This window comes from Oryctolagus cuniculus, chromosome 11 (assembly GCF_964237555.1).
Source record: "Oryctolagus cuniculus chromosome 11, mOryCun1.1, whole genome shotgun sequence".
Lineage (NCBI taxonomy): Eukaryota > Metazoa > Chordata > Mammalia > Lagomorpha > Leporidae > Oryctolagus > Oryctolagus cuniculus.
In genome coordinates, this window is record NC_091442.1 from 60424888 (window position 1) to 60446935 (window position 22048).

Genomic DNA, 22048 nt, shown 5'->3' on the forward strand with positions numbered 1-22048 from the left:
TGGGTCAGGGAGAGAGAGGCATGCTCTTTGCTTATATAAAGAGCAGTGCAACTGCATCAGCCCCAGTTTCCACAAGGCTTCCCAGAGAAGGCTGGGTGACCACTGGACAAACAGTGGATTACATTTCAGGAGAGGAACCTGCATTTACAGAACATGAATTTTTCATGATGTGCTCTGCAGAGAGACGTTACAGTCCTCATAGGTGGCTTCCAAGGCTGATAATCTGGGACAAAGGACAGTGTTGCCTCACTTGCAAGATGTGCACAAAGGAAACAGAATCACGGGAAACACGTCCGTGCAAAGCAGACACATGTCCCCACCTCTCCTGCAGCGAAGTGTAGCCATGTCACTAGACTGTCATCTACTAAGTGAACCTTTGGTGTGGCAGATTTGGAAAACCCCAAAGGCTGGCATGCAGTCTGGGCACCTTCTTCCCATCTTTTTTTCCTGATGGCTGGGATGTAGACATGACGCTGGAGCTTGAGCAGCTGCGTTGGGCCAGGAGCAGTCCGTTAAGGACCAAAGATGGCACAGCAGTGTGAGGCAAGGCAGAATTGACAAAATTGGTTTGTACCAATTATCTTTAGATTTCTTTCTATGAAAAAAAAAAAAAACCTTCCATCTTGTTTTAACCTTTTTTGTTTTGTTTGATCCATGCTCCTGAACTTGATTCTAGCAGATGCAGGGATGGCAGGGTCAGTGCGGGGAGATGTCACCGTAGAGAGAAGGCTCAGGGGTCCTGAGGCCCTGCCCCCCACCTCCGCTGCAGCGATGGCGGGGGAGGGGAGGAGGGAGTTGTTTCTGGTTTTTCACCACCCATTGGGGATGCCCATTCACAAGGGGCCCCTGCCAGCCACGCGACCCAGCGCCATCCGTTTGAAGGCAGCAAGCAACAAGCTGGCTCCATTCACAAACCCTGTCGTCCTTTGAAAACCAATCACCGTGCAAAGCGTGACTGGGTGGTGGCTAGCGTCGGCCCATCTGTCACGCCCTTTCAGAGAGCCCGGCGACGGCGTGGGCCGAGCCAGCCACCCTCCTTTGTCCCCTGGGGGACGTGCACTGTACAGAGATCGCGGTGCCTGCTGAATTATTCAGAGCTGCCCTGAGTGTTGGCGTTATTATAAACACGCAGACCGCTCCAGGCGCAAACTCCCACACCCCCAAGACTTTGCACCGGCCGCTGCTTCCCGCCTGTGATTTCCCCAGGCCCCGATGGCTCCATGTGCCTGTGACCGGTTCCTACCTGCCTCTGGGTGGAAGGAAGGCCTCTGTGCCCTTCACCCAGTGCCCCCCAGGCCCCGCGTCTTTGCTCAATGACTGTCCTCACGTGACACCACCCCAGCAGTCCCGCCTCTGTCTCCTCCCGTGTCTCCCTGGCTTCCGGCACCCACGTGGGTGCCATCAGACGCTCCACGGGCCTGCCTTCCTCTGCTGGAGGTAACAGGCTCCTCCCCAAGTTCTAGCCCCGGCTCCATCCTCTGCCCTTTTCCAAGAGCCCCTTGTCCCCAGTACCCCCTGGCCTTGACCTGGAGAACCCCGCCAGCTGGCCGTGCAGCAGAGACGCTGGTGCGGGCTTGAGAGGAATGAAATGCAGTGATATTTCAGGCCTGACAGACCTATTTCTGGCAGCCTCAGAATTGAAGGGCGAGGCTTTGTCCTGCAGCTGCTGCCAGGAGCCCTCCGAGTTTTTCTAAAGATGTGAAGAAAGCTTCCAGGGTTGCGGCTCAGATCGCTGGGGCTATGTCTCCTGCTGCTGCTCTCACTGTACCTTTCTGTGTGAAATTTTAGAGCTTTCAGATGAAGGCAACACAGCAGCCAGTGCAAAGCTCACAGAATCCCCTGGTGGGGGACAGTGTCCCCATTTCCCTCTCTGATTGTGGCTTTGGGGAGGAAGAGCGCTCGCAGGGCGCGGCCCTTCTGGTTCCCCTTGAAGTGGCCGCCTCTTGGATTCCTGCCCAACGCCGGCCTCCTCGGGCCACCAGCCCCCCTCCTCCCCTCCCCAAGCTCTAGGAGGGAGTCCAGCCACCGAGATTGGTGGGGCCGGGTGTGGGCTGTCTCCATGTGCTGGTCTTAAGTGGAGGGATGTGGCAGAGAGGAGCAGACCCACCCTGGGTCCCCCGGTGAGGGCTTGGTCTCTAGCACCCTAGCGAGAAAAGCCAGCCTGCTGGTTCCCACCTTGGAAGTGGGGAGCCATCTGCGAAGAGAGGCCACGTGGGGCGCTCAGGCACACCTGGGAGTGATACCTGGCTCTGCCCGGCCCCTGCAGTGCCCCCCACCCCCAGCCAGCCATTCACCCTTTCTGGACTTCTTCCCCACCTGTACAATGTGGGGGGTGGTAGTGGTGGTGATAGTGCACCTGCTGTTGAGGTCTTTGTAACGCATGAGAGGAAGCAGGGACTCCGATGGTGCTGCCATGCACCGGCTGAGGCCCTGCTCACTGTGGGCGGGGAGTGCAGGGGAGAGAGGAGGCAGTGTAGTTGATGGCACCAGCTTCCAGTCCCGGCTCCCTCACTTCTCCCGGCTTTGTGTGATGAACAGTTTACCCGGCTCCCTCGCGTGCCTGCTTCTTCATCCGTCAAAACCATGATATAATAAAGACTGATCTCAGAGGGCAGTGGCCGGGGCTGAATGAGCACCTGTGGATACAAACAGGCACGCAGCGCCTGGCACGCAGTAGGTGTTGGTTGCTAACATCCCCTCTTCCCGTCTGCTCCTCCTGTTTCTGTTAAAAAGAGGGGAGTTTCAGATCCAGCCTCCGGTTTACAGAAGATGCAGGGAGAAGACAAGCAGAGTGAGGGATGCCAGGGGAGTCCATCGGCAAAATCCACGGTTTGGGAAATTCTATAGGGCAAGTAACCCAGAATGCTCACCGAGTGAGTGGTGAGAGAGAGGAAGAAGGACAAAAAGGGACAAGCAAATGAAATGCAAACATCTTGTTTGGACCCTAATGTAAGCAAACAGACTGAGAAATAAAAGGGACAATTGGAACGGCCTTGGGGGCGATAGTCAAGATTCCTCTTGGAGTGCCTGGTTTGAGACCTGGCTCTGCTTCCGATCCAGCTTCCTGCCAGTGCGCACCCTGGGAGCCAGCAGATCACGGCTCAAGTAGCTGAGTCCCTGCTGCCTCCATGGAAGACCCACATCACGTTCCTGGCTCTGGGCGTTTGCCTGGCTCAGCCCCAGCTGTTGTGGGGATTTGGGAAGAGAGCTAGCAGCACTCTTTATTTGTCTGTCTCTCAATAAAATTAAAACAAAGAGATAATCAGGAAGACGTTGCTATTGACCGGATATTTGATAATGCTAAGTAATCACTCTTCATTTTTCAGTGTATTGCAGTTGTGTTACACAAGGACACAGATTGAGAAAACGAGATTCAGTGAGGTGGTGGGGCCAGCGCTGAGGCACAGTGGGTTAAAACCCCAGCCTGCAACGCCAGTATCCCATATGGGTGCCGGTTCTAGTCCCGGCTGCTCCACTTCCAAACCAGCTCTCTGCTATGGTCTGGGAAAGCAGAAGAAGATGACCCAAGTCCTTGGGCACTTGCACCCGCATGGGAGACCCAGAAGCAGCTCCTGGCTCCTGGCTTCGGATCAGCTCAGCTCTGGTCGTTGAGGTCATTTGGGAAGTGAACCAGCAGATGGAAGACCTCTCTTTCTCTCTGTCTCAATCTCTCTCTGTAACTCTTTCTTTCAAATAAATAAAATAATTATTTAAAAAAGAAAGAGAGAGAGAGATTCATTGAGATGGTAATGGAGATTTGTTTTAAAGTCATTCAGTGGGATGAAGTGGGGACACAGATGGAGCAAGATCAACTGTGTGGATGGCTAACACTTAGAGGTAGGTGTTGTTACGGAGGGTGGGGCATTGTTATATCATTCTCTCTGCTCTTGAACATGCCTGAATATTTCCATGAAACTTAAAAAAAAAGAAAAGGCAGCAGTCCTGTGTAGATTGGTGGCGCCTCGCCCGACTGTCTCCCCCTGGCTCCCTCCCAGCTCCTCCCTCCTGTCAGTGCCTGCCTGTCGCCCGCCTGGACACTTGCCCCTTTCCGTCTCCCAGCCTCGGTCCCTCTCCCTCCCAGTCTCCTGCCCACTCTGCTGCCACAGCTCTCCCTGGAACACAAGTCAGGTCACGTTACTTTCTTGCTTCCCAACCTTGTGGCGGCTCCCTCTTGCCGACAGTCTGTTAGGACGCACAATCGTTTTTTATGCTAAGAAGGCCTTCACAGTTTAGGCTCAGCCCTCTGGGCCAGTTCTGCCCGCCCCGTAGGAGCCACGCACTTTCATGCCTCTGGGGCCCCCTCTGTCTTCTCTATTTGCCAAGTCTTCTGCCTGACCCTTAGCTTCCTCTCCCGTAGACTAAATTGTGTTTTGAAGCTCTGTTCAAATGCCACTCTGCCTTGATGGTTTCTGGAAGACTTTCTGCTGCTCACCGGCGAGCTCTGCCTCGCTGCCTCTGGCATATGGTGGGATCTCACTTCCTGGCTGTCTGTTGTGGAGGGGACCATGTGACTGGTTTTAGCCAATGGATTCAGAGTACAAGTCCCACATTTCACTCGTGGGCCAAGAATTCAAGAATTCATTCAATTCTAATTCCAAACCATTCCTAGGCGCTCTTCCCGGTCTGCCTCAGAGATGGGGGACAGCCAGGCAAAGGTTGGGTTCTGGAGTGAGATGCAGGGGTGAGGGCAGAGTCTTCTGTCCACCCTGATTGTGTAGTGAGTGTGGGGTACAGGAATTGAAGGAGGGGCCGGGGATGTGGCACAGGAGGTTACGCTACTGCTACCATTTGGAGCGCCAGTTCATGTCCTGGCTACTCCAGTTCCAATCCAGCTTCTTGCTAATGCGCTCTCTCTCTCACTCTCTCTCTCTCTCTGCCTTTCAAATAATTTTTTTTTTTTTTAATTTAAAGAACTCTGAGGGCTTGTTCCTTTTTCAGCATAGCCTGGCGCAGTCTGCCCACGTTGGCCCTTCTGGGGCAGCCCCTGGTGCTCTGTCTGTGCTGCTGAGTCTGGCCCTGCATCTGGACCCTGTCGGCAATGCTCCCTGTAGGTCGGGAATCCTCTGTTACGGTCATCGCAGTCTGCCCCCCAGCACCACGCACTCTGCACGCACGCTGCCTGCAGGTGGAGGCACGCTGTCGCGGGAGGAAGAATGTGCAGGGGCTGAGGCGGGAGTCACCGGGGTGGAGACAGCGATGGAGGTGGGCCCAGCGCCTGCCTTCATCTTCTCCGTGGGCAGCATGCCCGGCTGACCTATGCCAGTGGTGACGACACCTGGGCACCCACACCTGCTCTGGCTGGTGGGAGGTAGGGCCAAGGCTCATTCTGTCCCTGAAAGACAGAGAAATGCAGCGAGGCTGTTCTAGTCCCGGTTTTCCTGGGAGCAGAGCCTGGCATGGGATTCGAATGCTAATTGTTTATGTGGGAGGGATCCCGGGGAGCAGGGGAGAGGCAGAAAGGACAGGAAGAGAAGCTCATGTCTCCCCCTCCCAGGGACGTCACCGGCGTCGCTCGCCGTGGCTGAGGGCTGGCATCTGTCCAGTGACGTCCGCTGGCTGCCGGTCGCCCCGCCCTTTACTGGACCTAGACGTAGCCTGGTGACTCCCTGGTGACAAGACTCCGACGGGCACTTTTCCGCCCAGGTCCCTGGCCGCTGGGTCCGTGCAGCGCTTCCTTCTTCTTCTGCCCTGGTTTCTATGCTGCCTCTCCGTCCAGTGCTCATCCAGCCTCCCGCTGCTGCCGCATGGGTTCCTCATCCTCCTCTTCCTCTCCCGGTCGTCGACGATCTCCCGCTCTAATCTTCTACCCGCTCTCACCGGGCGAGCCATTGCCCGAAGTGCTTTCCACTGTTACTGTGGCGGTGCCAGCTCCCAGATCCGTACTCGCAGCTTCCTCTCCTCACTGCTGCAGGCACTCATCCAGCAAATATTGATTAAGCAGTTTACATTTGCCAGGCGTTGGGATAAAGTGGTAAATAGGAACTCACCTTCTTGGAGTGCTGACTGACGCAGTGATGGTGGACAAAATCCAAACTAAACAAATAAGTAAACGAGGCATTTTTAGCTGCTGGTGTTGTGGTACTCCGGTTCAGCCACCACCTTCAATGGCAGCATCCTGTATCAATTGCTCTAATTCCCCAGTTCCCCGCTGATATACCTGGGAAAGCAGCAGAAAGCGGTCTGGGTGCTTGGGTCTGTGCCACCCACATGGGAGACCTGATAGAGGTCCTGGCTTTGGCCTGGACTAGCCCTGGCCGCTGTGGTCGTCTAGGGGAGTGAACTGGCAGATGGAAATTTTCTTTCTTTCTCTGTCTCTCCCTTCCTCTCTCTTTCACTCTACCTTTCAAATAAGTAAACTAAATCTTTAAAAAACCCCAGACATTTTTAGATTGCGATCAGTACAAGGCAGACGACACACAGAGTGACGGTGTGTGCACGTGTGCGTGCGTGCACTCTCAGAGAGTCCTCTTTGAGTGGGTGACGTTGGAGCAGAGATGGTGTAGCGGCTCCTGTCCTTGGTGGCTGTGCCCTGATAGAGCTCACGGAGGCACAGAGACTTTACCAGTGTGTTGGAAGGAGACAAGGAAGGCCAGAAGGAGGGAGCGAAGTGTGGCTGGAGCAGTGTAAGCACTGGGAGTGTGCTGGCAGATGGAATGAGAAAACACACAGGTACTTAAAGAGATTCTGGGAAAAATGGCGTTAAAAGAAAATTTTATGTTGGTGCAAAAAACTGAAATCTATGCATAGTTTTTTCACAGCACGCATTTTTCGTGAACTTCTTGCAGGCCCTCCCTTAGCAGGGTCAGGTCAAGTAAGGTGCAGTGCACTCTCTTTTAACAAGCTCCCCAGTGATGCCGACGTCAGCTTTTGCACAGATTTGAGAAAGGCTGAGTAGAGGGAGAAGACAATGGATGAGACAAGAAGCTCCACTTCAAAGATATACTTAAAAAGGACTTTTTTTTTTTTGGGGGGGGGGGGCTGGCCTAATCCTCTGCCCACAGTGCTGGCATCCCATATGGGTGTCTGCTCAATCCTGGCTGCTCCACTTCTGATCCAGCTCTCTGCTATGGCCTGGGAAAGCAGCAGAAGATGGTCCAAGTCCTTGGACCCCTGCACCCAAGTGGGAGAATCAGAGGAAGCTCCTGGCTCCTGGCTTTGGATTGGCCTAGCTCCGGCTATTGGCCATTTGGAGAGAGAACCAGCAGATGGAAGACTTTTCTTTCTGTCTCTCCCTCTCACTGTCTGTAACTTGACCTCTCAAATAAAAAAATAATAATAATAAAATAAAAAAAGGATTTTGGGAGGGCCGGCATTGCGGCTTAGTGAAAGCTACCGCCTGCAATGCCAGCATCCCATATGGGCATTAGTTCTAGTCCTAGTTCTTCTACTTCTGATCTGGTTTCCTGTTAATGCACCTGGGAAAACATCAGAGGATGGCCCAAGTACTTGGGCCCCTGCCACCCACGTGGGAGATCCGGAAGAAGCTCCTGGCTCCTGGCTTTGTCCTGGCCCAGTCCTGGCCGTTGTGGCCACCTGGAGAGTGAACCAGCATTTGGAAAATCCCCCCCCCTCCCCGACTCTGTTCCCGACTCTGTTTCTCCACCTTTCTCTGTAACTCTTTCAAATAAATAAATAAATCTTTAAAAAAGTATTTTAGGGGACAGGCATTTGGTGCCATGGTTAAGATGCCACCTGCATCCCACATTGCAGTGTGGGTGTGGGTCCCAGCTCTGCTTCCTATTCCAGCTTCCTGCCGCTATGTACCCTGGGAGGTAACAGGCTCTGACTCAAGTAAGTGCGGCCCTGCCACCCATGTGGGAGATCTGGATCAGGTTCCGGGTACCTGGCGGCTTTGGCCTGGTCCAGCCCTGGCTGTTGCAGGTGTTTGGAAAGTGTACCAGCAGATTAAAGATCTCTCTCTCTCTCTCCCCCTTCCTCCCTCCCTCCCTTTTAAATAAATAAATAGAATAAAAAGTTTTTGAAAAGTATAAAATGCAAACATTTAAAATATGACCACAACCTCCTAAGTACCCACCACTCAGCTTCAGGGGCATCAGCTGTATTTTGCAAAGGAGCGTGAGAGCGGAAGCAGTAGCCAGCAAAGTAGGAGGGAAGCAGGGCAGTGTCAGCGGAGCAGTCACAGAGACAGCTCAGCAGTGACAGCCAAAGGGAAGCAGCCCGTAGGCTGCACAGGAGGCACGCCCCTGCGGCATCACTTCCCGGGGTACCCCCCAGGTACCAGCAGGAACGCCGGCGGCTCATGCCCCAGCTTCCCTGCACCAGCTGCTCCTCCTGTTTCCTCTGTCAAAGAGTCTTCCGTGGCTCCTGTGCAGGATGAAAGCAGGTACTGAGACTTGAGCTCAGATCCCGGGCGTTTACTTGGGAGGTGATCCTGGGAAGCAAGAATAGGAGCCCAGAGAGGGAGGAGAAGCCAGCAGGAGCCAGATGCTGAGCTGGGTGGCCCTGTGGATAACTGGGGCTCAAGCCAGCCAGGCCCCGAGGACCTGGGAAGAAGGTCCCTGAGTTTGTCCCATAGCCACGCAGGGGCTAGGGCACTCATTCAGGCGAGATCAGCTGCATTCAGAGTGGGATGGCCGAAGACCAGGGCACCCACTCAGTGGGTGCTGGGGACAGGGACCTTCCTGCCCCTGGGCTGCCCTGTCCACGGCTGAGGCTTTGCCTGAGGACAGACAGCAGCCACGTGGTGGCCCATGGGGAACAATGCCCTCCGTGCGTGGGGACCATGTGCCACAGCTCCATCATGTGACACTGCTATCCCTTTATTATCCAGGCCAGAAACATGGGAGTCATTTTAAAAATTATTTTTATTTTAAAAAGATGTATTTACTTATTTGAGAGGCAGAGTGACAGAGAGAAGAGAAATCTTCCATCCACTGATTCACCTCCAAAATGCTTGCAATAGTCAGGACTGGGTTAGGCTGCAGCTGGGAGCCTGGAACTCCATCCGGGTTTCCCAAATGGGTGGCAGGGACCTAAGTACCTGAGCCATCATCTGCTGCTTCTCAGGGCCTTAGCAGGAGCTGAATTGGAAGCAGAGGGGTGGGGTCTCGAGCCTTCACTCATATTTGGGATGTGGACATCTCAAGCAGCAGTTTAATGTGCTGTGTCCCAACATCCACCCCGGGAGTCATCTTTAATGCCTCCCTAGCTACCCCTTCTCCCTTGTCTGCCTGTCCAAATCTGCCGTAGGTGGTAGCTTAACTCACTGCGCCACAATGCCAGCCCCAGGAATCTGAAGTCTTTAAATTTTTTTTGTTTAAATATTTATTTATTTATTTGAAAAGCAGAGAGAGAGAGAGAGAGATCTTCCATACACTGGTTTGTTTACTCCCCAGATGGCTGAAACAGCCAGGGCTGGGCTAGGCCGAAGCCTGGAGCAGGAGCTTCGTTCGGGGTTTCCCACATCAGTGCAGGGGCCCAAGCACTTGGGCCATCTCCTGCTTCTTTCCCAGGTGCATTAGCAGGGAGCTGGATCGGAAGTAGAGCAGCTGGGACTCGAACCGTCGCCCATATGGGATACTGGCATTGCAGACGAAGGCATAACCTGCTGTGTCACAGCCCTGAGAAACCTGAATTCTTAACAAATACCTCTGATGATTAGCATGCAGATGGCTGGGGAATCCCCCCCCCCTTTATTTTGACAGGCAGAGTGGACAGTGAGAGAGAGACAGACAGAGAGAAAGGTCTTCCTTTGCTGTTGGTTCACTCTCCAATGGCCGCCACGGCCAGCGTGCTGCGGCCAGCGCACTGCGCTGATCCAAAGCCAGGAGCCAGGCACTTCTCCTGGTCTCCCATGCGGGTGCAGGGCCCAAGCACTTGGGACATCCTCCACTGTATTCCCAGGCCACAGCAGAGAGCTGGCCTGGAAGAGGGGCAACCGGGACAGAACCCGGTGCCCCGACTGGGACTAGAACCCCGTGTGCCGGCGCCGCAGGCAGAGGAGTAGCCTAGTGAGCCGCGGTGCCGGCCTGGGAATCCCATTTTGAGAAACAATGAATTTAGAGAAATTATTAAATTCCTTAAGGACAGGCAGCCGACTTCTTTTGTCTCTGTAGCATCTATGCCCTGTGTGGGGCACCTGTCTGTCAGGCCCGAAACACATGGGTTTCCAGAGCCCAGTGGACTTAGCAAGCATTTGGGCTGTGATTCCAGGGCCTGACCTGCCCCAAGGTCCTGCTACCCTGCTGCTTGATTCATTTTAAAGTTTCCTTTCAGATTTATTTGAAAGGCAGAGAGGCCGAGACACAGATCCTTCATCCACTGGTTCACTTCCCAAATGTGTGCAACAGCCGACACTGGGGGCCTGGAACTCAGTCCGGGTCTCCCGCATCGGTGGCAGGGTCCACAATGTCTGAGTATCACGTGCTGCTTCCGAGTGTGCCCTATTGGAAGGGGAGCTGGGGTCTGAACCCAGGCATTGCAGTATGGCCGTGGGCGTATTCACACCTGCACCGAATGCCTACCTCTGCTCCTCGATTCTGGTAGGTCCTGTTTTGTGCCTTCTCTGGCTCCTTTGTTCAGCCACTGAGCAGGCACTGAGTATGCCTGAGCTTTTCCGTCGGTGCCCCTGGGACAGGTAGGGACTTCTGGGCACATCTGTGGGCAGTGCCAGGGAGCATGTTTACCAGGCTTTTCCATGTTTATTTTTTCCTCCATCACATCTCAGGACAGGGAGTGCTCTGGGAGCTTGAGGGAAGCATTACACTCTTTTGGCACCTTGAGTGACTCATGTGTCTCGGCTCCACACACCCTCCTTCAAAGGCCTGGGGATTGTCAAGGTCAGGATATTTAAAGTCACATTCCTGGGAGTGCTGCAGACCCTGCCAGTTCAGCTCGGGGCAAGGGAAGCGCCCAGAGGGCACTTGTTGGTGTCAGTGCTCAGTTTATGGAGATTCGGACAGCACAGACCGGGTACGGGGTGGCCTCATACTGTTGAGTTCCAGCTACTGCTGGCCACGTGGCTGTGGATTGCTCCTGGTTCAATTTAAATATTTACTTATTTAAATATTTAATTCAGTAAGTACTGTACACCAGGAAGAATACGAAGACGTGTAGATGCAACCCTACCCGCAAACTAGGAAGCCACACAGAAGCCCTGCAGAGAGACTGACGAAGCACAGTCACGCTCCCGGGCAGGGCTTCATAAGCAGTGGAGACGATGGTGGGGCTTCGGGAAATCTTCCGAAAGTGCGGTTCTGAGCTGAATTTAAGTAGAAGTGACCCAGGCCAACTTCTGCTTCTGGCCAAATGGAATAACAGAGCTGGAATCCACCCTCCTTCCTGAAGCAATTCAAAAGTTCACAAAATATTAAGAAGCTATGGTTTTGGCTGCTAGACGATGCTCCCCGAGAGGAGGAAAGCAGCTGAGAGAAGCCCTGGGCTTGCTCCCGTCGACTGCCTTGAGTTTGCAGGCCGTGGTGCAAAGTGGAGGAACCCAGGCAGAGTGCAGCAGGCTCTGAGTTGAGCAGACAGATCAGGGAGGCCAGGGCAGCTGGACTTTGCAGGGCAATGGACCACACAGGAGAGGGACACAGAGAGAGGGAGGCGGAGAATGGGGCAAGGAAGAGATCCGGAAATCTGCAAAGGGTCCCCTCAAGTCTTCAGCTGAGCGCTGATCAGAGCACGCGTGTGAGGGAAGTACCTGAGTCTGGGGAAACATCCATCCGAAAGGAACAGAGGAAACGGTCCCTGGGGCTCACACAAGGTGAGGAATAGTGCATGTTCCCACCAGACAACGTGGAAATCCCATATATCACAAGGCCCCAGAGTTCTCAGAATGGTACCCTAACAGTAATGGGGAAAAGCTATCCGTAGGGGCTGGCACTGTGGCTTAGCAGGAAAGCCGCCGCCAGTTTGAGTCCCGGCTGCTCTTCTTCCGATCCAGCTCTCTGCTATGGCCTGAGAATGCAGTGGAGGATGGCCCAAGTCCTTGGGCCCCTGCACCCATGTGGGAGACCCGGAAGAAGCTCCTAGCTCCTGGCTTCAGATGGGCACAGCTCCGGCCATTGCGGCCAATTAGGGAGTAAACCAGTGGATGGAAGACCTCTCTCTGCTTCTCCCTCTCTCTCTGTGTAACTCTTCCAAATAAATAAATAAACCCTAAAAAAAAAGATCTACCTGTAGCCTAATGGACAGACTGGTTCCAACTAATGAAGCTGAAAAGCAAGCCTTGAAAGGTCACACTGTTTCCAAGCAGCTCAATGGGTCCCCGAACAAAAGAACACGAAAACATCCAGTACCCAGCAAGGTGAAATTCACAACATCTACTATCCACTCAAAAATTCCAGGCACACAAATAATCTGGAAAACGTGACCCATAACAAGGAAACGAAATCAATCAATAGAAACAGGCCTGGAAATGACATAGATGTTAGAAAAAGGACATTAGAAGCCGGCGCCGTGGCTCAATAGGCTAATCCTCCACCTTGCGGCGCCGGCACACCGGGTTCTAGTCCCGGTCGGGGCGCCGGATTCTGTCCCGGTTGCCCCTCTTCCAGGCCAGCTCTCTGCTATGGCCAGGGAGTGCAGTGGAGGATGGCCCAGGTGCTTGGGCCCTGCACCCCATGGGAGACCAGGAAAAAGCACCTGGATCCTGGCTCCTGCCATCGGATCAGCGCGGTGCGCCGGCTGCAGCGGCGGCCATTGGAGGGTGATCCAACGGCAAAAGGAAGACCTTTCTCTCTGTCTCTCTCTCTCACTGTCCACTCTGCCTGTCAAAAAAAAAAAAAAAAAAAAAAAGAAAAAAAAAAAAAGAAAAAGGACATTAGTAGACAAGTACTATTATTATATGTTCCAGAAAGGATAAGAAAGATTAGGCATGTTAAGTACACACGTTTCTTATGTTAATAAATAGAAAACATATAAAAAGATAGAAATGAATCTCTTGGGATGAAAGCCATGTGAAATGTAAGATAACTGTGTGAAGGGTAAGGACTATAATGTAGGGGCTTGGGCCACTGCTTGGGTTGCCTGCATCCCCTGTAGTAGCTGGGATTGCATTCCCTCTCTTCTTCAGACCCAGCTTCCTGCTAATGCACCTGGGAGACAGCAGGTGATGGCTCATGTGCTTGGATTCCTGCCATGCATGTGGGAGACCTGGATGGAGTTCCTGTCTCCTTGCTTCAGCTTGGCCCAGCCCCAGCTGTTGTGGGAATGAACCCAACTTTGGATATTTCGGGGAATGTGCCAACAGATGGAAGGTCTCTCTCTGTCTCTCTTTCTCTCTCTGTCTCTCCCTCTCTTCCAAATAAATAAATAGATTTAAAAATATACTGGGGGGTGGGGTGGGTGTGATGCTGTGATGTAATGGGCAAAGCTGCCACCTGCACGGCTGGCATCCCATATGGGTGCCAGATCCAGTCGTGGCTGCTCTACTTCTGATCCAACTCTCTGCCATGGCCTAGGAAAGTGATAGAAAATGGCCCAAACCCTTGGGCTTCTGCACCCATGTGGGAGACCCGGATGAAGCTCCTGGCTTCAGATCAGTGCAGCTCCAGCTGTTGCGGCCATCTGGGGAGTGACTCAGTGGATGGAAGACTTTCGCTCTCTCTGCCTCTGCCTCTCTGTAACTCTGCCTTTTATATAAATTAATAAATCTTTAAAAATACACTGTGTGAAATTAATATCAGATTAGACATTGCAGAAGAAAAAACGGGGGCTGGCACTGTGGTGCAGCAGGTTAAAGCCCTAACCTGAAGCACCGGCATCCCATATGGGCACCGGTTCTAGTCCCGGCTGCTCCTCTTCTGATCCAGCTCTCTGCTGTGGCCAGGGAAAGCAGTAGAAGATGGCCCAAGTGCTTGGGACCCTGTACCCACGTGGGAGACCTGGAAGAAGCTCCTGGCTCCTGGCTTCAGATTGGCGCAGCTCCGGCCATTGTGGTCAATTGGGGAGTGAACCAGTGGATGGAAGATCTCTCTGCCTCTGCCTCTCTCTGTAGCTCTGTCTTTCAAATAAATAAAATAAATCTTAAAAAAAAAAAAGAAACAAAGGAACTTGAAGATATAGAGACTATCCAAAATGAAACACAGAAAAATACATTGAGGAAAATAATAGAGCATCAATTATCTGTAGGAAAAGTTCAGGTAGCCTAAAATTTGTGTAATTGGAGCCCCTGCAAAGGGGGATGGGGTAGGAAAATACTTGCAGACGTAAATGGTCAAATATATTCCAAATTTGACGAAAACGTAAGTCCACAAATCCAAGAGGTTTGGTGAACACTTAGCACAAGAAACTGAAGAACTACTCCAGGACAAGCCATAATCAAATTGCTTAAAAACAGTGCCAGAAAGAATATCTTAAAAGTATCCAAAGAGGCCAGCACCTCGGCTCACTAGGCTAACCCTCCGCCTGCGGCGCTGGCACCCTGGGTTCTAGTCCCGGTTGGGACACCGGATTCTGTCCTGGTTGCTCCTCTTCCAGTCCAGCTCTCTGCTGTGGTCTGGGAAGGCACTGGAGGATGGCCCACGTGCTTGGGCCCTGCATCCGCATGGGAGACCAGGAACAAGCATCTGACTCCTGGGTTTGGATCAGTGCAGCGCTGGCCATAGTGGCCATTAGAGGAGTGAACCAGAGGAAAGGAAGACCTTTCTCTCTGTCCTGGTTGCTCCTCTTCCAGTCCAGCACTCTGCTGTGGCCAGGGAGTGCAATGGAGGATGGCCCAAGTGCTTGGGCCCTGCATCCGCGTGGGAGACCAGGAGAAGTGCCTGGCTCCTGGCTTTGGATCAGTGTGGTGCGCCGGCCGCAGCGCGCCGGCCGCATTGGCCATTGGGGGCATGAATCAACGGAAAAAGAAGACCTTTCTCTCTGTCTCTCTCTCTCACTGTCTACTCTGTCAAAAAAAAAAAAAAAAGTACAACTTTTGGATTATAGCTTCCCCCCATAACCACCCTCCCACCCGTAAACCATCCCATCTCCTACTCCCTCTCCCATCCCATTCTTCGTTAAGATTCATTTTTAATTATCTTTATATACAGGTCAACTTTATACTGAGTAAAGATTTCAACAGTTTGCACCCACAAAGACATACAAATTATAAAGTACTGTTTAAAGATTAGTTTTACTGTCAATTCTCATAGTACAACACATTAAAGACAGAGATCCTACATGAGGAGTAGGTGTACAGTGACTCTTGTTGATTTAACAATTGACACTCTTGTTTATGACGTCAGTAATCGCCTGAAGCTCTTGCCATGAGCTGCCAAGGCTATGGAAGCCTCTTGAGTTCACAAACTCCGACCTCATTTAGACAAGGCCATAATTAAACTGGAAGTTCTCTCCTCCCTCTCCCTTCAGAGAAAGGTACCTCCTTCTTTGATGGCCTGTTCTTTCCACCAAGATCTCACAGGGGTCTTTCATTTAGGTGTTTTTTTTTTTCCATAGTGTCTTGGCTTTCCATGCCTGAGATACTCTCATGGGCTTTTTAGCCAGATCTGAATGCCTTAAGGACTGATTCTGAGGCCAGAGTGCTGTTTAGTGCATTTGTCATTCTATGAGTCTGCTGTGTATGACGCTTCCCATACAACAGACTTCTTTTTGAAAACCAGGAGATAATGTAGCAATGCCTTTCAAGTACTGAAAGAAAAAATGGTCATTCTAGAATTCTATACCCAACAGGAGAAGCTTTCAAAAATGAAGATGAAATAAAACTTTTCCAGGAAGGAAAAGAGGAATTCATCACCATCAGATATGCACTATGAGAAGTATTAGTAGAATTCATTCAAATAGAAGAAAAATTGCATGATATAGAAGTCTGGACCTAAACAAAGCAGTTAACAGCCCAAGTAACTTGATGTTGCATGTAGTAAATGAAGAAGAAATGACAGCTGCAATATCACAAATATTCAATCCTTAATCAATTAATGGATGCAGGCAATGATCAATAATGACTGATGGGGTGGGCACTGTGGTGTGGTGGGTTAAGCCACCACTTGGGATGCCCACATGCCATATTGGAGTGCCCATTTCAGTCCTGGTACCTCTGCTTCCGATCCAGGTTCCAATTCAGCCTCCTGCTAATGTACCCTGGGAAGGCAACAGATGATGGCTCAAGGGCTTGGGCCCCTGACACTCATGAAGGGGACCCCAAGGGAGCTCCAATTTCTTGGATTTGGCCTGGCTCAGCCCTGGCTGCTGTGAACCAGCAGATAAATGATCTCTTTCTCTCTCTAAAATAAATAAATAGTCGCCTCTCATGGTGCCTTTAAAAGATTTTATTTTAAATGGCTGATAATATCACGAAAGAGAGACAAGCAGCTATTGTACACTCTGACGGAGGCGCCCTTTACCACCTGTGTGAAGCAGTATTTTCGAAAAGTGAGAACAAAAAGAATTCTCGATAGTAACCAAAATTGGATTTGGCCTCTAGATCGAGCTACAGGCTGTGCAAAGGACAGGAAACATACTAAACAGCACTGCTACATGTTAATAAAAAAAAATCTGGACTGGCGATTGTGTAGAATAAATATCTAGATGGTTTTCTCCCTCCAAAAAACAAAAAAAGTGCAAGGAGAGAAAGAGATGGGGGAGGAGCTACAAGCTACCAGAGACTCCAGATAGACATCAGTTGGCCACAGCGTACAGATCTTACGTAGATTCCTGGATCAAATATTCTCCAAGCAGAAAAACAATGATAAGACATTCACGGTCCTGTGGGCACTGACACATATCTTATAATATTAAAGAATTATTGGAGGGAAAAGTGCTACCGAGGCCAAGAGCAGGCAAGACCCACCCCCCAGGGCGAGGGGCCCTAGTGTCAGGGGCACATTCCTGCTGCTCAGCCCACCTCTTACTCCCCCCGGGGCTGGGGCTGGCTGTGCAGCTCTGGTTTCTGGACAGGAAAATGCAGATACTGACATACGGAGCCTGTTGCCGTCAACCTCAGCTGGCCTTCCTGGGTGCAGGGGCCACATGGGGCGTGGACAGCAGAAGCCTTGTGGAAGGTTTTCAAGGCCGTCAGAAACGGGAAGTTGGGGGGGGCGGTGGAAAGGACCCAGCGGCTTGGGTGGGATGGAGGCATGGAGAATCTGGGGTCTCGTCCCACCTTCCCAGCTCTGCCCTGGGTTAGAAGACCAAGAAGGGGGAGAGGCTTCACGAAGGAGAGGAAAGCAGAGGAGAAGAGAGAAAGAACACAAGGAGGCGCTGAAGGTAATCTTGGGGTTGCTCAGTTGCCTGAGTCACCAACTGACCCGGGCCCCTAAACAGAACGGAAAATGCCACGTCTGCCCCCTCCTTACCCGCAGCTCAGGTCAGAGACAAGCAGGGCTGTAGAGGCTAAAGGGGATGCTCCGGCCATGGAGACGAAGGAGTGGCTCGGCCAGGGGACCTGACCCCCGGTTTATCCATGGTCATCCAGGTCAAGGGCACACCGTGGTGCCTCTGTCCCTGGTGTCCTGTGGTGCCAGAGTCAGGGAGAAATAACAATAGTCTCACTAGTTAACACCATGATTCCAGGCTCTATTTTTTAAAAAATATTTATTTATTTACTTGAAAGAGTTACACAGAAAGAGAGAGAGAGAGAGAGAGAGAGAGAGAGAGAGAGAAAGGTCTTCCATCCACTAGTTCACTCCCCAATTGACCACAATGGCTGGAGCTGCACCAATCTGAAGCTAGGAGCCAGGAGCTTCTTCCAGGTCTCCCACGCCAGTGCAGGGGCCCAAAGACTTGGGCCATCCTCCACTGCTTTCCCAGGTCATAGCAGAGAGCTGGGTTGGAAGTAGAACAGCAGGAACTCGAACTGGTGCCCATATGGGATGCTGGCACTGAAGGCAGCGGCCTTACCTGTTATGCCACAGTGCCGGCCCCATCCGGACCCTATTCTAAGTCCTCTCCTTGCTAACTCATTTCATCTCCCCAAACAGCCCTTTGCAAAAGGTCCTGCTCTTAAACCCATCCAATAGGTGAGCTAGCCAAGTTCAGAGATGTTAAGTCACATTCTTAAGATCACACAGCCACCAAGTGGCCCAGCAGGAATCCGGTCTCAGAAGAGTCCAGCTCTGGAGCCCCTGCTCTTCACAGCCACCCAGGAAGGCAGTGGCGCCCTGGGCCCAGGCCGCTGACCTCATTCCCTCCCCTGGATGGGGTGTTATAAAGGCTCCTCTTTCTCCTCCCAGAGCAGCAGCAGACGCCCAGGGCGAGAACTGAGGCCGCTCAGTGCTCTGGAGGAGACCCTGGAGCTGCACGGGGACGCCCCCACCCCCCAGCTCCTACCCCCCACCCTGCACGAGAGGCTGTGAAGGCCCCGAGGCCGGGGAAGCCACTGCCAAAGACAACAGCCTGCCTGTCCCAAGCTGTTCTCAGGCCATGCGGCCTGGGCTGGCGGGTCTAATTCTTATCGGCTCTGCAAGGAATGCGCTCTGAGAGGCAGGACCAGGGGCCCGGGGAGGTGGGGGCAGGGCAGGGATGGGGGAGCCCCTGAAGGCCCGGATGTGAAGCCCAGTCCGGCTCTTGGTGGGCAGCTGGGTCCCCTCCCCAGGTTCTGGCAGAACATTCTCGAACGATTCAGCCTGAAATAGCATAAGAACTTCTTTCCTATATTTTTTTTCCTCCAGGCTTTTGGATGAAATTATATTTTACAAATGACTCATTATTATATTTATAGCTTCTCTCAAATGATTCAAATTGTGGCGTGTCGCCTCCCTGTCTCTCGGCTCCCCTCCCCAGCCCGACAGGAAGAAGTGCTGTTTACTGTACGGCCAGGTGTGGCTAGCGCGAGTGGCTTTGCCGCTCCCTGTAATTACGGCTGCCCGAGCCCTGATGAGCGCCCCAGCGCACTGAGTCATGCGCAGCCTTTGTTCCGGCACGTCGTTGGGAGACGCATGCCACAGTCCCCGCGCCAGGGAGCTGCTCCCGCGGTGGCGGCGGCAGGCGCGCGTGTGCGATGGGCTGGTGAGGGCGAGGGTGGAGGCGCCCCCACCCCGTGCGAAGGCCCCCGTGGGTGAGGGCCCAGCAGCTGGCAGGACCCCCGCCTGAAGAACCAAGAGGGCTTCGGGGGGTGGGCATGGCGGCTGCTAGAACCCAGGCTGTGTGAGTATCCGCTCGTGGACTCGCCTCGGTTTCTCGTAGGGAGCCACTCTGGCTCCTTCGGGAATGGGGGGTTCTCAGCCAACCTCAGCTCCCCCTGCCCTCCCACCCTGGTGCCCCTCGAGCTCCTGATGAAGGTGTGGTGCAGTTGGCTGTGAGAGGAGGCCCGGTTTGCAATAATCAGGTGCCCATGGGGTCCAATTCCCCTTGGTCTGCCCTGCCTGCGTACTGAAAAGAAAAGTGAAATCCCACAGAATGGGGAAGAACATCCTGGAACTTGCGACATTCTCAGAGTCCTTCAACACCCACCTCCCACCGTGTCCTTGAACCTGGGCTGTGAGGATTGGCAGATGCTCCCCTGGCTGTGGGACAGGCCCGCAGCAGGGACAGGCCACCCGGAGCGCTGAGGCCCAGAGGAGAGAGGCCAGCGGTTCAGGAAATCTCCCTGCACTCCTTCCTGGGCTTTGAGGGGGAAACTGGCTCCTGCGCGTCCCAGACTCGGCAGTGGCCACGCTGGGCCAGGTTGCAGCCAGGAGCTATACGTGTGCCTGGGTTGTGTCCCCAGGCTCCCCTACTCCCCCCCGCCTGGGGTTCCTTTGGATCTCCTTCCATTTCCTCTTCTTGGCACTGGCTGTGTGAGTGGGAAGGGGACTGGGTGTGGACAAGCATCACGTAATTATTGGTGAAATCAGAACGAAGCCCTAACCGGATGACTTGCATGTAGGCTCGGCTGGGGCGCTGAGAGGTTGCAGAGGATGGTCGTGAGGGCGGCCTGGCCAGGGACCTGGAGTCCTGGGACCCCGCCTTCTAGGGGGTTCCGACAAGGGAGGGAGGGGCCGCTGACCAGGGGAGAGGAAGGCAGAGCGTTGTGGCGACACAGGGAGGAAGGGGGTGGGGCTTACCTGGACCGGGGGACCTGAGCTTCCTCCTTAGCCTGGCGGAAGGACACTTTCTGGAGAGAAGTGTTACTGCCAACCTCCCGTGGAAGCAGAGCCAGGCCAGCGAAGCCAGCGGGAGGCCAGACTGAGGGGCGGCCAACACCGGCAGCCAGAGCCACGCTTTTAACCTTGTGTGGCCTCATAGCCACCCTACCAGCGCTGGCGCCTTTCCCCTTGCCAGCGGAGGGTCAGCATCTTCGAGAGCGCTGAATGATCGCCGAGGTGCCGGTTTTGAACCCCGGGCTCATTGGACACAGCTCGTCTCTGCTCTTCTTCCTTCCTCCCCCCTTCTCCCAAAGTACTGCTCCTGCTTGGAACCCCGACTCCGCACAGCAAGGAGGCAATGCCAGGGAAGCAACCTTGGCATGAAGCCGGATAGGAAGCTGGAATAAGGGCGTAGAGCAAATGGGGTTTCCTGGTAGAGGTCAGACTGCAAAGGGCCTTGCTTCATCCCACCTTTGAACAGGCTGGGTCAGGGATGCCGGCCCACGAGCCAGCTATGATTTCTAGGTTGGGCTTACTGAGCTCTTTGCTGGCCTTACTTGCTTACGTGTGACAACGTGCAACCCGAGATAACAAGACCAGCTTGCACACACTCCCCCGATGTATGCACCTCTGTGATCTCGCTGGGGGACTGGCTCTTATCTTCCCGTTTTCTTTATAAGGAGATTGAGTCAGCCTGAACCTCTTGCCCAAGGCTGCACAGCTGGTTCGTGGCTAATGGAGGTTTAGAAGCGAGGTCTGCAGGCGACTGACTGTTCCAGCGGAAACTGCTCTCTGGTTCTTCTGCTTTCTGGCAGTTTGAAAGGAGAGCAAAGGGCTGTGATACTAGGAGGGGGGTCAGCACAAAGATAACCCCACGTCTGAGAGCGCGTAAGGCTGATCTCAGCTCGGGGACTCAGTGCACAGGTGTTCACAGGTGTGCTGTGCACCACGGTTGCCGAGGGGAAAGGGAAAGCCCCGTTTGTTGAAATTCCCTCTTGAGGTGGGAGTGGGTGCTGCTGGCTTAAACTTTTACTTAGTAATTTTAATGATTAGAGAGATGGGGAGAGAGCGTTCTTATCTCCCTGTTCACTTCCCAAATGCCCACAACACGCAGGGCTGAGCAGAGCCCACAGCTGGAAACCAGAAACTCAACCTGGGGCTCCCACATGCGTGGCAGGGACCCGAGCACTTGAGTCATCATTGCTGCCTCCCAGAGTCTGCATTAGCAGGAGGCTGGAGCAGGGACTCAAACTCACAGGTGCCCTGATCTGGGATGTGGGTGTCTTTTTAAGCACTAATGCCTGCCCCAAGACTCCTGAATCCAAAATATAAAATGTACCACGGTGCCCACTTATTTATTTATTTATTTATTTTTATTTTTATTTTTTGACAGGCAGAGTGGACAGTGAGAGAGAGAGACAGAGAGAAAGGTCTTCCTTTGCCGTTGGTTCACCCTCCAATGGCCGCTGCGGCCGGCGCACCGCGCTGATCCGGTGGCAGGAGCCAGGAGTCAGGTGCTTTTCCTGGTCTCCCATAGGGTGCAGGGCCCAAGCACTTGGGCCATCCTCCACTGCACTCCCGGGCCACAGCACAGAGCTGGCCTGGAAGAGGGGCAACTGGGACAGAATCCGGCGCCCCAACCGGGACTAGAACCCGGTGTGCCGGCAGCGCCGCTAGGCGGAGGATTAGCCTAGTGAGCCGCGGGGTGCCCACTTTGAAGCCTGCAGCTCTGGGCTATTCATTTGCACTGCTGTGCAGCCTGCACCCCCCACCCCTGCTTTCTCATCTTCCCAAACTCAACTCCACATCCATGACAGAGTAGCTCACTCCTCTTCCTTCTCTCCTCTGCACAGTTCCTGGCACCTACTCTTGTACATCCTGTCTCTAGGAATCCTGTTGCTCTAGGGACCTCCTGCAAGGGGAACCGTGCAGTGCCCCCGCCTGTCCTTGTGTGCCTGTGCTGTGCTGACTTGTATTTCATTGGCTCACCATTCTCAGCCACAGCTGGCAGTGCTCCACGTGCAAAGAGGAGTGGGGGAAAAAAGAAAGAACACAGGAGGGGCCGGCACTATGGTGCAGCG